The following is a 17025-nucleotide window of genomic DNA, read 5'->3' as shown; positions in this document are numbered from 1 at the left end:
GATCTTCGCCTTCGCTGAATTCCCAGTTGCCTCGGACATTGACCATTACATCATCAACTCGTTTGCCAGAGCTGGCAAGCATCGTTACCTAGTGATGGTCGGTGTCCATAGCCCTGAGAAAATAGCGCCTGAGCCGACCGGAGGATTTGGCTAAAGCGTAGTAGTGCCGAATTGCCGGAATGCCAAGGTTGATCCTGAGACGCCGGTTCAACTCTACGATTCCCATTACAATTCGAAAAAAATTCACATTGGGTTGCGAAGGAATCAAACCCCAATAGCGGAGGACAGCCCTAAGAAATGGGTGTAGGGGAAAGCGAACTCCGCCCTCCGCAATGGATAAGAGAGGAAAGACGATTGTATTTTGGTCGTCCCTCTCCATATCAAGGGTATTGTCCGTTACTAGAGATAGATGGACATCATCGGGGATAGAGAAATGTTTTCGGAACCCAGAAATTCGACCCTTAGAAAGGAGGTCTTTCAAATGCTTAGCCATTCTGGTAAGGACCCAAGGATATTCTAAATCAAAAATAAATACAGAAAGTAGGGTTGCAAAGAGAAGAGAAGAAAACTTACGAAAGGCAAAGGAGAAGACGGAGATGAGTCGCAGAAAATGCGCCGGAGGAGAGACATCGACTGGCAATCCAGGAGGTTCAAATATTCGAAAAAGCATGCATTCGAAGGGACTGAAGTTTCAAATCGTAATAAATGCGAGAGAAGCACAAATGAGGCGGGAAAGTGTTGCAGTGACCAAAAAGCATGTACGCGTTCTGACGCGCATCGGGAAGAGGGTTAACTGCCGAATTTTTCACTACCCGGACTAGAAGCCAAACACGCCGACTAACTGATGCTAGTGGGGTGTTTTGGGGGGCAATTGTGGGAGCTGGATAATTGGAAGAGTCAGAAGCGTACTCTGGAAGACAGATATTACTCGGCTCTATCCTGCACGATCAGAATGCTGAATAATACAGATAGGCCGAATAGATATTGAACTATGGCGCCGAGTAAATAAGAGGATAATGAGTGAAAAGTGGGCCTGGCCCCGAGGCCCAGGAAACAAGTATAAATAAAGGAGCAACAGAATAAGAAAGGTACGTGAGAATTGTTGTACTTAACTTAGAATACAAGCATTCTTGAGTGTGGAGACTGACTTGTCCGCCGGAGTGCTAATTCCGGCACCCCCGACCGGAGTGTTTATTCCTTTTTCGGTGACTATCAGTGGATCACGAGCGTCCCCCAGGATCAGAAGGGTATTTCCAAACCACTTCTCCACAAGCACAATCATGTATTTTCCAGTTCTTTTGATCACCAGTGTGTCTACTTTTAAGGGATTAATTGACCCTTGGAAATCGCCAAGTAAAGTGTCATTATCACTTATTATCACGTTTGGATTTTAACTCATTATCGCTCACTATGGGTTTATTTAAGTCATTATTACTCTCTGGAGTTTAACTAGTCCTTGTTGCGCATCTTGAGTTTGACTTGAAATCCCTTATCGCTTGTAAATAAATTTGACTCTTCCTTTGTAATTTCCCCCGAAGAATTTATCATCAATGTGTTTACTGTTAAGGGATTAATTGACCCTTGGAAATCGCCAAGGAAAGTGTCATTATCACTCATTATCAAGTTTGGATTTCAAGTCATTATCACTCACTATGGGTTTTTCTAAGTCATTATCACTCTTCTGAGTTTGACTAGTTCTTGTTGCAAATCATGAGTTTGACTTGAAATCCCTAACTCGTAAATAAGTTTGACTCTTCCTTTGTAATTTCCTCCGAAGAAAATAAGGTTTATTTATTCGGGTTAAGTCACACTTATTTTCCTTTATTGCATTTTAGACTTAGTGGATGTAAATATCACTGTGGACTTAATGGATTAAAGAAAAGGGAAGGTAATATAAAGGAGGCAAATAAAATTGAGCTTAAAATGAATCAACCAACATAAAGAACCAATATGATTGATTAAATTCGGTCGGATGTTATACCGAGTTCATTGTGTCAATGCTTGTCTTATATTAGTCCATAATGTTTTGATGGATCTTGAGCGTCTCTACTTCCCTTCTTGAATTTGCTCCATGATAGGAGGGAGGGGTGGTTGTTATGCATTGCATTTATTGATCTTTGTCTTATCGTGTCCAAAATCATCTTGCAAATCAACTTGCAACCATAGATGGTTTGGGAACCGAGTCTGCTCCTCTCTTGAGTATTTTCCATGATAGAGAAGAGTAGACGAGACAAACATGGCTAGGAATACCCTGTCTACATGTTCGCACTATTTCACCTCTGGCACAAAAAATAGATTTCCCCAAAGAAAACAAGGTATGCTTGGATTTATTTGGGGCTCGACCAAGTCTTGTTTTGGGTCGGCAAGGCTCCAATAAATTGCAAGCAATACGCTCTTGGTTGAAAGCAATGATGAGGTGAAACAGAACAAATCTCAACAAGGCAGACAGAGTACTTCCTGAGGAGCATCGCGCGATCATTACATATTATTTGTTGTAGTAAATTAGACAGCCCCTTTTCATTATTATTCACTCGGATATGTAATATTTATTTATTCAGACACTTGGACATTCGAACCCTCCTTCGTGAGGACAAATATGTAATAGGTTGTATGTCTTTCTCTCCCACATATTTCTCCCTTTTATTTACCAGCTTATAATGGTTAGTTTAAGGACATCATGTTTAAATTAGCATACTCATGTTTGCATCCACTTGTATTGCATGCATAAAAGTTCAGCTCATCATATTATTCAAATGTCAAATTCAAACTCTTTACTTGAATATATGCGCTATCACATGCCTTGAATTGACTCGCATGCCATGTTAGTAGCTGAGCTTATTAATTGCATATTGTATGTGTTGCATTAGTCATAATACATAGTTAGGATCATGCATTTTTTTTTCTAACAAGTTCTTTTTTTTTTGGCTCAGAGTACAAGGTAAGTTTTTATGCTTTAGCATATTGCATAAGTGTGATTGATGTCGTATCAAACATACTATCATGAGACTAATTGCTTAAATGATAAACTATTTGAATGCCTGTGGATGAAGGCTATTCACTGACATTGGGATACTTTGATTAATGTATATATATGAGATCACTTTTTGAAGTGGTACATATTCAAAACACTTTTTCAAAACAAACATGAAATCAAACATTCTAACTGTTCGTGAAATTAGTCTATACTTGTATGTTAAAGATAAAATAAGAACATATACTATACATAAGAATCACATCATAATTAGTAAAGGCCAATCTTTGATCAGGTGAGTGGGGTGCTCATTATTGACCTTCCTCTCTCATACTTAAGTTCCGAAACCAAGACACTTTTGTAACGACGGACTAATGGCCTTCGGCACGAGTCACGGGTTTCCTAAATTTTCCAAAATAAATATTTAGGTGGCAACTTTGAAATCTGGCAAAGCAGTCTATTTTTGACATTTGATTCAAACATCGATTTTCCAAAAATAATTGCCAGATTTGGACTCTTTTTGTGTTTCCACTATTTCACATTGCACTTGTGAAATCAGATTCAGAACCAATACAAGTGGAGTCTGAACTGTAAGGGCTATTCATCCTTCCGAAAGGGGGCGCGAAAAGCCGAGCTATAGCCAGCTAACACGCAAGGGGCAACCATTTGAATGGAATGACGAAAGAGAATTTGCTTTTGATGAACTGAAAACGAGACTAACCACTGCACCAGTGTTGACGTTGCCTGCAGGTATGCAAAACTTTGTGATTTTCAGTTATGCGTCTTACAAGGGTCTGGGGCGTGTGTTAATGCAGGATGGACGGGTAATTGCTTATGCCTCTCGACAATTGAGACCACATGAGAAGAACTACCCGACACATGATGTCACGATCCGAACCCGTCCCCATGGGTTAAGGACGTAACCGGCCAGTAATCCTGGGATTACCTACGACCTCAAACCAAAATAGACATAGTCAACAGAGTAGAGGGGCCCAACGGAAGCAATAATCAAAAACTTTGTCCATAGAGCCGTGCTTATATGCACTTTAAAACAAACAAAACTCGTATACGTTAATAACCCACGCTTCAAGATGTACAGTGCCATAAAATTCTTTACAAACAGGATCATCAAATTAAGTTAACCCATGACAGACTATTTACAAATATACATAAAGTCCTTGCCGGCAAGACAAAATATAATTGCATAACAAAAGGCAAGGATAGGTTTCAAGAGTGAGACGCAAGGCTGACTTCCTTAAAACTCGTATTTTCCTAGCAGACTTCACTGGGGCTGGGTTTGGACTTCCCTTGGCTCACTTACAAACACATGAATGGGCGTGAGCGATAGCCCAGTGAATAATATCAAATACAGAAGTCATATAAACAATATGTAGAATAATGGCCCAATTCATATTCCTACTTAGCATATGTACATTTGTATCAAAACGGCCTTCGGCCCATTCATTTATATAAAAACGGCCTTCAGCCTATTCATTTATATCAAAACGGCCTTCGGCCCATTCATTCTTGTCAAAACGGCCTTCGGCCCATTCATTTGTATCAAAACGGCCTTCGGCCCATTCATTCTTGTCAAAACGGCCTTCGGCCCATTCATTTGTATCAAAACGGCCTTTGGCCCATTCATTTATATCAAAACGGCCTTCGGCCCATTCATTCTTGTCAAAACGGCCTTCGGCCCATTCATTTGTATCAAAACGGCCTTCGGCCCATTCATTTATATCAAACGGCCTTCAACCCATTCATTTATATAAAAACGGCCTTCGGCCCATTCATTCTAGTCAAAATGGCCTTCGGCCCATTCATTTGTATCAAAACGGCCTTCGGCCCATTCATTTATATCAAACCGGCCTTCGGCCCATCCATTTATATCAAAACGGCCTTCGGGCCATTCATTTATTCATGTCAGACTTTTGTCCACAATCCCAATTAACAATTCATAAAGTTTATAAGGGAATAAACAATTGGACATTGACAAGCTTTCAAATATTGATATTACTCACAGTGATCGGCTTGTGGATTTGTCCTGGAGCTTGACCCTACACATTTCATGAACAGAAAAGGGTCACTAACAGTTCAATCCGTTCCTTAATTCACATATTCCTCTTTAGGCTTTGTCCTTATCTCATTAACTCATTTAATGCTTAACATATGCCTAAGAGTGCTTACAAGCGAAAGAGAACGGAAAACGAATCACAGAATGCATGAACAAAATTTCAAAAAACAGGGGGGGTCCCCGCTCGAGCGTGGACTTACCCGCTCGAGCGGAACTCTAAGGCCTGCAAAAGTACTGGATAGGTGAAATTTACGCTTGAGCGTCCAATACAGCGCTCGAGCAGAAGGCCTCTCAACATAGCTCCCCGCTCGAGCGTGAACTTTCCCGCTCGAGCGGAAACCAAGCCTGCAAGAACAAATACTGGGAGCTCGAAATCCCCGCTCGAGCGTGAACTTCCCGCTCGAGCGGACATCAAAATTCTGGGTGTCCCAGATCGTGTTCTTGAGCTCCAATTCAACTTTCCAACTACAATTCTTGCATGCAATGGCTCAAAACTCAAATATACACATATTAATATGATACCAATGCAATATTACAACATTAGGAAGCTCAATCTCTTATATCATTTACATGCACGCCTCAAATTAATCCCAATTCATCACCAACACATGAAATTCTAACATGCAAAGCCTATCCTTTCATAATCTCCTCTTGCATGTAAGAAATACACATTATTCACAACTTATTTGGTGAGGAAATGGTCACACACATGGATTTCTTTCAAACTTCAACATGGATTACACAATTTAAGCTCAAACATGGAAATCTATAACAATTATTCACATGCATGCTTCTATTAGCCTGAAATTCAACATGTACAACTCAATTCCTTTTCATTCAAACTAATTCATGTTCTTGACCATTATTTCAACTTGAATTCACAAAGTTAGAACTTAATATCCATGAATTCACTTACCTAGAGGCTTGATTTTCCCAATCTATGGTCAAAACTTGAATAATCTTCAAGGCTCCCAAGCTTTGAGCTAAGTTTGCTCAATTCTCTTCTCTCCTCCTCTCTACAGCCGGCTCTCTCTTCCTCTCAACAGTCTAACTCAAATTTTGAGTTCATAAGGCTAGAGGGGAGTGTAACATGCCTTTACATAAATCCCCACTCACAATATAATAATAATAATAAAGTAATTTGGCATTATTCATCAATTTAATCGATTTAATCTATCCCGAATCAATTTCTAATTAAATTTCACCGTAGGCTCTAAAAATTATGCCAATCACGATGGCATAATCAATTTCGGGTTCTATGGCCGATAAGGCCCTCAATTTAATTTCCAAAGCTGATTATTCAAACAGATATTCCTACGGTGAACAGATAAAACTTCAAAATCACATATATTCACATAATGGCACATAAAATCATGGCAAACACATAATCATACTCAATTTAAGGACCAATTTGCATACTACGGAACAAGGGTATCACAGTCTTCCCCCCTTTAGGAAGTTTGGTCCTCCAAACTTAATTTCGCTTCGTCGGGAAACAAATGTGGATAGCACAGTCGCATTTCCTCCTCTTTTTCCCACGTGGCATCTGTACCATAGTGTTCCTTCCATTCAACTTTCACCATTGGAATGGACTTACTTCTCAATCGTTTCACTTGCCGATCAACAATTTGTTCCGGCCATTCAGCATATTCCATATTTTCACCAATAGCAACCCGGTGATAATCAATCACATGTAACGGGTCTCGGAGGTAACCCCTCAACATCGACACATGAAACACATTATGGATTTGCTCAAATCCCGGTGGCAAAGCAACTTTGTAGGCAACTGGACCAAGCCTTTCCAAAATCTGAAATGACCCAATGTAGCGGGGCGACAACTTGCCCTTTTTCCCAAATTTGACTTGGCCTTTCATCGGAGAAACATGGATGAACACATGGTCACCAACCTCATACTCAAGAGGTCTTCTCCTAACGTCTGCATAGTTCTTTTGTCGGTCTTGAGCTGTTTTGAGCCTTTGCCGAATGGTTTTGATCTTTTAAGAAGTGTCTTGCACAATTTCTGGTCCAAGCAAAGCTCTATCTCCGACCTCTGTCCAACAAATAGGTGATTTACACCTCCTACCATACAAAGCCTCATATGGTGCCATACCGATGCTGGAGAGGAAGCTGTTATTGTAAGCAAATTCTGCAAGTGGTAAATAATCTTCCCTACTCCCCTGAAAATCCAAAGCACACATGCGAAGCATATCTTCCAATGTCTGTATCGTTCGTTCTGACTGCCCATCTGTCTGTGGGTGAAAGGCAATACTGAACCTTAGTTCTGTTCCCATAGCTTCCTGCAAACTCTTCCACAATCTAGACACAAATTTCGGATCTCAATTTGATACGATAGATACTGGAACTCTGTGTAAACGGACAATCTCATCAACATAAATGGTAGCCAATCTATAAGCAGTAAATGTAGTTTTGACAGGCTGAAAATGTGCAGACTTAGTCAGTCTATCAACTACAACCCAAACAGAGTCCATACCTCGAGAAGTCCGAGGTAGGCCAACAACAAAATCCATAGTCACATGTTCCCACTTCCATTCAGGAATAGGGAGAGGTTGAAGTAGGCCGCCTAGTTTCTGATGTTCAGCCTTAACTTGCTGGCACGGTAGGCACTTGGACACATATTCTGCAATCTCTTTCTTTATTTTGGGCCACCAATAGGTTTGTTTCAAATCTCGATACATTTTGTTGTTACCCGGATGCATAGCAAATATGGACCTGTGGGCCTCATGTAAAACCCTCTTCTTCAGTTCTGGGATATCTGGGACACATATCCGATTTCGGAATTTCAACATTTCATTCTCAATACTGAATTCTGCTCTCGGGGTTGCCTCGAATTCGTCAATCACCTTCTTGAGGTACTCATCCTCTTTCTGTTTCCGTTTGATTTCATCAATGATTGCCGGCTCGGCTGTAATAGCGGCTATCAATCTGCCCTGTTTACACATTACCACTTCAATTTCTGACTTCTCAAAATCTTACAAGATCTCTCTCTGTTCAGTAAGCAAACAGGCCATACTCCCCGTTGATTTTCCGCTCAAGGCATCAGCAACTGTATTAGTTTTCCCGGGGTGGTACTGAATTTCTAGGTCGTAATCCTTTATTAGTTCCAGCCACCTTCTCTGACGCATATTCAACTCTTTCTGCGTGAAGAAGTATTTCAGGCTCTTATGATCCGTGTAGACTTCACACTTTGCCCCATACAAATAGTGCCGCCAGATTTTCAAAGCAAAAACGACTGCGGCCAATTCAAGGTCATGTGTTGGGTAGTTCTTCTCGTGTGGCCTCAACTGTCAAGAGGCATAAGCAATAACCTTTCCGTTCTGCATTAACACACAACCCAAACCCTTATAATATGCATCACTAAAGATTACGAAATTTTTCGTACCTGAAGGTAGTGTTAAAATTGGTGCAGTAGTCAATCTTGTTTTCAATTCATGAAAGGCTGATTCCCTTTCTTTGTTCCACTCAAAAGGTTGCCCCTTGCGTGTCAGTTGGGTAAGAGGCACTGCTAATTTCGAAAAGTCCTTCACAAACCTCCTATAGTACCCCGCCAAGCCCATGAAGCTACGAACTTCTGTCACATTGGTCGGTGTAGGCCAATTCACAACTGCCTCTATCTTCTGCGGGTCCACTGAAATTCCTTCCTTGTTGATCACGTGCCCTAAGAAAACAACCTCATCCAACCAAAACTCACATTTCTTTAATTTAGCAAATAGTTTCCTTTCCCGAAGTATTTGTAAGACAGTCCTCAAATGATGTTCATGTTCAAGTCTATCTTTAGAGTATATCAAAATATCATCGATGAAGACTACAACAAACTCGTCAAGGTAGGTTTTAAAAATTCTATTCATTAAGTCCATAAATGCTGCCGGAGCATTAGTCACTCCAAACGGCATAACAAGAAACTCAAAATGACCATACCTCGTTCTGAATGCGGTTTTCTCAACATCCTCTGCCTTAACTTTCAGTTGATGATACCCGGACCTCAAATCAATCTTAGAAAACACCTGTGATCTCTGTAACTGGTCAAATAAGTCGTCAATGCGGGGTAAGGGATATTTGTTCTTTATCGTTACCTTGTTCCATTCCTGGTAATCAACGCACAGGCGCAAAGTACCATCCTTCTTCTTTACAAATAACACTGGTACACCCCAAGGCGAAGTGCTAGGCCGGATAAACCCTTTATCAAGAAGGTCTTGCAACTGTTCCTTTAATTCTTTCATTTCGGCAGTAGCCATTCTGTATGGAGTTTTAGAAATAGGCTGGGTGCCTGACACAGTTTCAATGGTAAACTCGATCTCCCTGTCTACCAATTCCCCTGGTAATTCATTCGGAAACACATCCGGAATTTCTCTAACAATAGGAATATTATTCAATTCAACATTCTCAGATTGTTCAGACAACACGTAGCACAAATAACCTTGGCACCCTTTCCTAATCAGTTTACATGCTTTCATTGCGGATATCAAATAAGGTGGAGGCACTACCCCGTTACCCACAAACACAATCTCTTTTTGTTTTGGTAGGTTAAATACAACCCTTTTTGTCACATAATCTATGGTGGCACAGTACTTGGTCAGCCAATCCATGCCCAAAATTACATCGAAATGTCTAAAGTTCAAGGGCAACAAATCTACATATAGGGTAACATCCTCGATATGCATGTCACAAAACCGATATATATAATCACATAACACAGACTCCCCCGATGGAGCAGACACACATAACAAATATGGCAATAACTCTAGGGGTCTATTCAGTCTGGATGCAAATATATATGTTACAAATGAGTGTGTTGATCCAGAATCAATTAATACGAAGGCATCCTGATTACATATTGAAATAGTACCTGAGACAACGGCATTGGCATTTCGTGTATCGCCCGGAACAAGTGCAAAGACTCTCCCATGTCTCACTGTATCCCCAGCAGTAGCAGATTTCAAAGTGTTCCCCGGCTTCGGGATCGATGTAGTGGAACTACCTGCTAGTTTCCCACTGTTCTGATTACATTCTCGGGCTATGTGCCCTTGCTTCCCACATTTGAAACAGGCTCCTGATGCACGGTAACAGACTCCACGGTGCCTTTTGCTACAAGTATTGCACATGGGAGCTGCGTCTCGGGAAGAACTCGAAGTATTTGAGGAGCCCGTGTTTTTCTTTTTCAGAAATTTCTTCTTCAAAAAGAAACCTTGCCTTTTGTTGCCTTTCCATTCTGTCACTGGCTTAGCTTGTCTGGCTATGTTAGCCTCTGATATGATGGCTCTGTCAAGCACCCCAATGTAGGTTTCCAATTTCAGGACATTCACCCTCTCTAGGATGTCATTGCGGAGCCCACCTTCAAAATGTCATGCTTTCTTATAGTCCGTGTCAATTACGTGTGGTGCAAACCTGGCCAATTCAGTGAATTTGGCCTCATACTCAGCTACAGTCATGCTGTCTTGCTTGAGTTCCATGAATTCTGCCACTTTCCTATCCCGGACACACTGCGGGAAGTACTTGTCATAGAATATTTCTAGAAACCTTACCCAGTTAACATCCCTATGATTTTCTCGCATCAACATCCACCATCTTCTTGCCTCGTCTTCTAGCATAAAGGTAGATAGAAGCACTTTCTGAGTCTCTGAACAGGGGAACACTTCGAATAATTTCTCAATGCCGAGGACCCATGCTTTGGCTTTCAACGGATCTAATTCCCCGTCAAAACTGTGGTGGTTTCATTTTCTTGAATTCTTTAGTGAGAGCTATAATCTGGTCATCATTCTGATGATCTGGCACGGGTGGTGCTGGAGGTAGAGGTGGCGGGTGTGGCTGCTGCCACTGCTGTTGCCACTCCTGTTGTTGTCTCAAAGCTTCTGCCATTTCCTGTATCAGTCCTTCCATCTTGTGCATTCTGGCAGTTGAGGATTCTTCTATTTCATCTCCTCTGGTTCTCACCATCTGATTAAACTTGCATTATATCTTATACAAAAGGTACACAAAGATGCATGTAACAAGGAGCATACATATCCAGGTAATTTGCAATGCAAGTAATTCACAACTCATAACTTAAAATTGTTCATATCAAAACATTTAAGCATATAATCAATGCTCCCAAATTCATATTTATCACATGAATGCATCCTAGATCTCATCTAGACGCTTATTGCTCTTATTGGACAAGTGTGTGAGTTATTAACTCGTGCTCTGATACCACTCTGTCACGACCCGAAGCCGCCCACATGGGTTAAGGACGTAACCGGCCAGTAATCCTGGGATTACCTACGGCCTCAAACCAAAATAGACATAAGTCAACAGAGTAGAGGGGCCCAACGGAAGCAATAATCAAAAACTTTGTCCATAGAGCCGTGCTTATATGCACTTTAAAACAAACCAAACTCGTATACGTTAATAACCTACGCTTCAAAATGTACAGTACCATAAAATTCTTTACAAACAGGATCATCTAATTAAGTCAACCCATGACAGACTATTTACAAATATACATAAAGTCCTAGCCGGCAAGACAAAATATAATTGCATAACAAAAGGCAAGGATAGGTCTCAAGAGTGAGACGCAAGGCTGAGTTCCTCAAAACTCGTATTTTCCTAGAAGACTTCACTGGGGCTGGGTTTGGACTTCCCTTGGCTCACCTACAAACACATGAATGAGCGAGAGCGATAGCCCAGTGAATAATATCAAATACAGAAGTCATATAAACAATATGTAGAATAACGGCCCAATTTATATTCCTACTTAGCATATGTACATTTGTAACAAAACGGCCTTCGGCCCATTCATTTATATCAAAACGGCCTTCAGCCCATTCATTTATATCAAAACGGCCTTCGGCCCATTCATTTGTATCAAAATGGCCTTCGGCCCATTCATTTGTATCAAAACGGCCTTCGGGCCATTCATTCTTGTCGAAACGGCCTTCGGCCCATTCATTTGTATCAAAACGGCCTTCGGCCCATTCATTTATATCAAAACGGCCTTCGGCCCATTCATTCTTGTCAAAACGGCCTTCGGCCCATTCATTTGTATCAAAACGGCCTTCGGCCCATTCATTTATATCAAAACGGCCTTCAGCCCATTCATTTATATCAAAACGGCCTTCGGCCCATTCATTTTTGTCAAAACGGCCTTCGGCCCATTCATTTGTATCAAAACGGCCTTCGGCCTATTCATTTATATCAAAATGGCCTTCGGCCCATTCATTTATACCAAAACGGCCTTCGGCCCATTCATTTATATCAAAACGACCTTCGGCCCATTCATTTATTCATGTCAGACTTTTGTCCACAATCCCAATTAACAATTCATAAAGTTTATAAGCGAATAAACAATTGGACATTGACACGCTTTCAAATATTGATATTACTCACAGTGATCGGCTTGTGGATTTGCCCTGGAGCTTGACCCTACATATTTCATGAACACAAAAGGGTCACTAACAATTCAATCCGTTCCTTAATTCACATATTCCTCTTTAGGCTTTGTCCTTATCTCATTAACTCATTTAATGCTTAACATATGCCTAAGAGTGCTTACAAGCGAAAGAGAACGGAAAACGAATCACAGAATGCATGAACAAAATTTCAGAAAACAGGGTCCCCGCTCGAGCGTGGACTTACCCGCTCGAGCGGAACTCTAAGGCCTGCAAAAGTACTGGATAGGTGAAATTTACGCTTGAGCGTCCAATATAGCGCTCGAGCGGAAGGCCTCTCACCATAGCTCCCCGCTCGAGCGTGAACTTTCCCGCTCGAGCAGAAACCAAGCCTGCAAGAACAAATACTGGGAGCTCGAAATCCCCGCTCGATCGTGAACTTCCCGCTCGAGCGGACATCAAAATTCTAGGTTGCCCAGATCGTGTTCTTGAGCTCCAATTCAACTTTCCAGCTACAATTCTTGCATGCAATGGCCCCAAACTCAAATATGCACATATTAATATGATACCAATGCAATATTACAACATTAGGAATCTCAATCTCTTATATCATTTACATGCACGTCTCAAATTAATCCCAATTCATCACCAGCACATCAAACTCTAACTTGCAAAGCCTATCCTTTCATAATCTCCTCTTGCATGTAAGAAATACACATTATTCACCACTTATTTGGTGAGGAAATGGTCACACACATGGATTTCTTTCAAACTTCAACGTGGATTACACAACTTAAGCTCAAACATGGAAATCTATAACAATTATTCACATGCATGCTTCTGTTAGCCTGGAATTCAACATGTACAACTCAATTCCTTTTCATTCAAACTAATTCATGCTCTTGACCATTATTTCAACTTGAATTCACAAAGTTAGAACTTAATATCCATGAATTCACTTACCTAGAGGCTTGATTTTCCCAATCTATGGTCAAAACTTGAATAATCTTCAAGGCTCCCAAGCTTTGAGCTAAGTTTGCTCAATTCTCTTCTCCCCTCCTCTCTACAGCCGGCTCTCTCTTCCTCTCAACAGTCTAACTCAGATTTTGAGTTCATAAGGGCTAGAGGGGAGTGTAACATGCCTTACATAAATCCCCACTCACAATATAATAATAATAATAAAGTAATTTGGCATTATTCATCAATTTAATCTATCCCGAATCAATTTCTAATTAAATTTTACCCTAGGCTCTAAAAATTATGCCAATCACGATGGCATAATCAATTTCGGGTTCTGTGGCCGATAAGGCCCTCAACTTAATTTCCAAAGCTGATTATTCAAACAGATATTCCTACGGTGAACAGATAAAACTTCAAAATCACATATATTCACATAATGGCACATAAAATCATGGCAAACACATAATCATACTCAATTTAAGGACCAATTTGCATACTACGAAACAGGGGTATCACACATGACCTAGAATTAGCCGCAGTTGTATTTGCCTTAAAAATTTGGCAGCATTACTTGTATAGGGCAAAATACGAAGTTTATATAGATCAGAAAAGTTTAAAAGATTTTTTTACTTAGAAAGAGTTGAATATGTGGCAGAGAAGATGGCTTGAACCAATAAAAGATTATGATTTTCAAATTCAGTATCACCCCGGGAAAGCCAATACAGTTGCTGATGCCTTGAACAGAAAATCGATGGGGGTGTTTGACTTGCTTACTTATTGAACAGAAAGAAATCTTGCAAGATTTTGAGAAATCTAGGATTGAAGTAGTATTACCTGAATGGAACGGATTGATAGCCACCATTTCAGCCGAACCAGCAATCATTGCTGAGATTAAATAGAAACAGAAAGAGGATGAATTCCTCAAAAAGATAGTTGATGAGTTTGAAATGAATCTGAGACCGGGATATAGTGTGATAAATGAAGTGCTGAAATTCTAAGATAGATTGTGTGTTTCGAATATTCCCGAGTTAAAGAGGAGAATTCTAGAGAAAGCCTATAAATCGATGTTTGCTATGCATCCGGGTGACAACAAGATGTATCAGGACCTAAAACAGAGTTATTGGTGGCCAAATATGAAATGTGAGATTGCAGAATATGTATTTAAATGTCTCTAGTGTCAGCAAGTTAAGGTTGAACACCAGAAACCGTCAGGCCTACTTCAACACCTTCCTATTTCGAAATGGAAGTGGGAGCACATAACCATGGGTTTCGTTGTTGGCCTACCTCGGACACCTAGAGGTATGGACTCTATTTGGGTTATAGTTGATAGACTGACTAAGTCTGCATACTTTCTGCCGGTGAAAACTACGTATGATGCCTATATATTAGCCACCATTTATGTTGACGAAATTGTTTGTTTGCATGGAGTTCCGGTGTCTATTCTATCGGATAGAGATCTAAAATTTGTATTTAGATTCTAGAAAAGTCTTCAGGAAGCAATGGGAAGGGAGTTGAGGCTTAGCATAGCATTCCATCCACAAAAATGAGGGACAATCAGAACAGATACATACTCTGGAAGACATGCTCCGAATGTGTGCTTTAGATTTTCAAGGGAGTTGGGAGACTCACTTGCCATTGGTTGAATTTGTATATAATAACAGTTTCCACACCAGCATTGGCATGGCGCCATATGAAGCTTTGTATGGTCGAAAATGTAGATCTCCAATATGGTGGACTGAAGTTGGGGACAGAGTCTTGCTTGGGCCCGAGCTCATACAGACAACTACATATAAAATCAAAGTTATTCAACAAAGGCTTAAGACAGCTCAAAGCTGACAAAAGAGTTATACGGATGTTAGGAGGAGACCTCTCGAATATGAAGTCGGTGATCGTGTGTTCATTCGTGTAAATCCAATGAAAGGCCAATTAAGGTTCGGCAAGAAGGGTAAACTATCACCTTGTTACATTGGGCCGTTTCAAATTTTGGAAAGGCTCGGTCCAGTTACTTATAGAGTTGCCTTACCGTTGGGAATAGAACAAATGCACAATGTGTTTCACGTGTCAATGTTGAGGGGCTATCTCCGAGATCCGTTCCATGTGATTGTAGACGTGCCCCGAGAACTCTCCGGGCTCTGCGCGGCGAAGGGCGTGAAATCCGTCTTGCTCTCTAGCTACTACAGGTTCGGACTCAAATGTCACGGTTTTGAATCTAATCTCACAAAGTACAATGTGAGACCGATAAATCACCAAAGAGTCCAAATCCGGCAAATCGTTTTGGTAAACTGATTTTTATAAAGAAATGCCAAACATGGACTGTTTGGCCAAATACAGAGTCACCACCTAAATATTTTATTTAGGGGATTTAAGAAACCCTGACTCATGCCTAAGGCCACGTGTCCGTCATCACCAAAGTTGCCTCGGCTCAAGAACTTGGGTACGAGAGGGGAAGGTCATGCAATGAGCACCCCCGCTTGCCCGATCAAAGATCGGCCTGTACTAAGCATGATATGTTGTTCTTGAAAACACATGTGTTCTTATTCCGTTTATTAACCTAGAATTACTATGTGATGCACACAGCATACAAGTATAGACTAGATCACCTAATTTGGAACAAAACATTGCATGTTCATTTGTGAAAATCATTTGAAGTTTGCTACTCGCAAGTAGGCTAAATCGGGGATTTGATGAATTGTTCCAATTCAAGTAATCCAGCCTTCACCCACAGGCATTCAGGAAGTTAATCAAATAAGCAGTTAGCCTCATGGCAAGCATGCTAACATGGCAGTCAATAACACACAAGCAGTATGCTAAAGCGTAAACACTCACAGCGTACTCCAAGCCAAAACCAAGAACAAATTAGAAATCATGCATGATCCTAGTTTATGTTAAGATGGCTAATGCAACACATGTGAGAATGCAATTCAGATAGGCCCGACTATTCTATGATGTCATGTGAATGCAACTTCATAACATGCTGTTGAACACGTATTCAAGTAAATGTATTGAAGTACAATGCAGTTAGTATGATGCGCCGAGCCCGGTGCATGCAATACTAATGAATGGATGCACGCATGCAAGCATAAGGATGCTAAACAAAATATGCCCTAAAACTAACCATCATAAACGGTTAAGTAAAAGGGAGAAAGAAATGGGCATTGGAAGACATGCATCACACACACGCACGCTTATTACAACAATTGGCCCTTGCGATGAAGGGTCTGAATAAGAAGCTAACTAGCTAATCTAAGCTAATTAAACTAATTATTACATCACAAAATTGAATAACTAGCTATAACTAATTATTACAACACAAATTGAATAGCTAAGCACATTAGCTAATCAGGTACATAACCAAAGCATAAACTAGCTAAGCAAATTAGCTAAGTAAAGCAGTAAATCAGGAGCCTTAGAGGGAGAAGAGTGTATGCATGCTCGGTCGCCTCGTTCAAAAATCCGTCGCAATGCCCCAATTTGCCTATGTTTGCAACTGTTCTCAGAACCTTGCACCAAGCTCCAGAAAGCTTCCAACTCACCTTGGGGACCTATGGGGGGGATGCCGACCAACTAGGGGTGTTTCCAACCATTGGCCGACCACTTTCTATTGCTGCAAACCAGGAAAAGTGGTCGGCCAACTAGTT

The 17025-nt window shown here is 40.8% G+C and overlaps 1 pseudogene; it reads left to right on the top strand.

Moving 5' to 3' along the window:
* The window catches only part of LOC114256263 ((-)-germacrene D synthase-like), a 296423-nt pseudogene that overhangs the window by 59281 nt on the left and 220117 nt on the right, over positions 1-17025 (top strand).

This window comes from Camellia sinensis, chromosome 8, assembly GCF_055761805.1.
Source record: "Camellia sinensis isolate YWXY chromosome 8, ASM5576180v1, whole genome shotgun sequence".
In the NCBI taxonomy this organism is placed as follows: Eukaryota; Viridiplantae; Streptophyta; class Magnoliopsida; order Ericales; family Theaceae; genus Camellia; species Camellia sinensis.
Note: the sequence above shows the minus strand (reverse complement) of the source record. Positions and strands in the feature narration are given on the sequence as shown.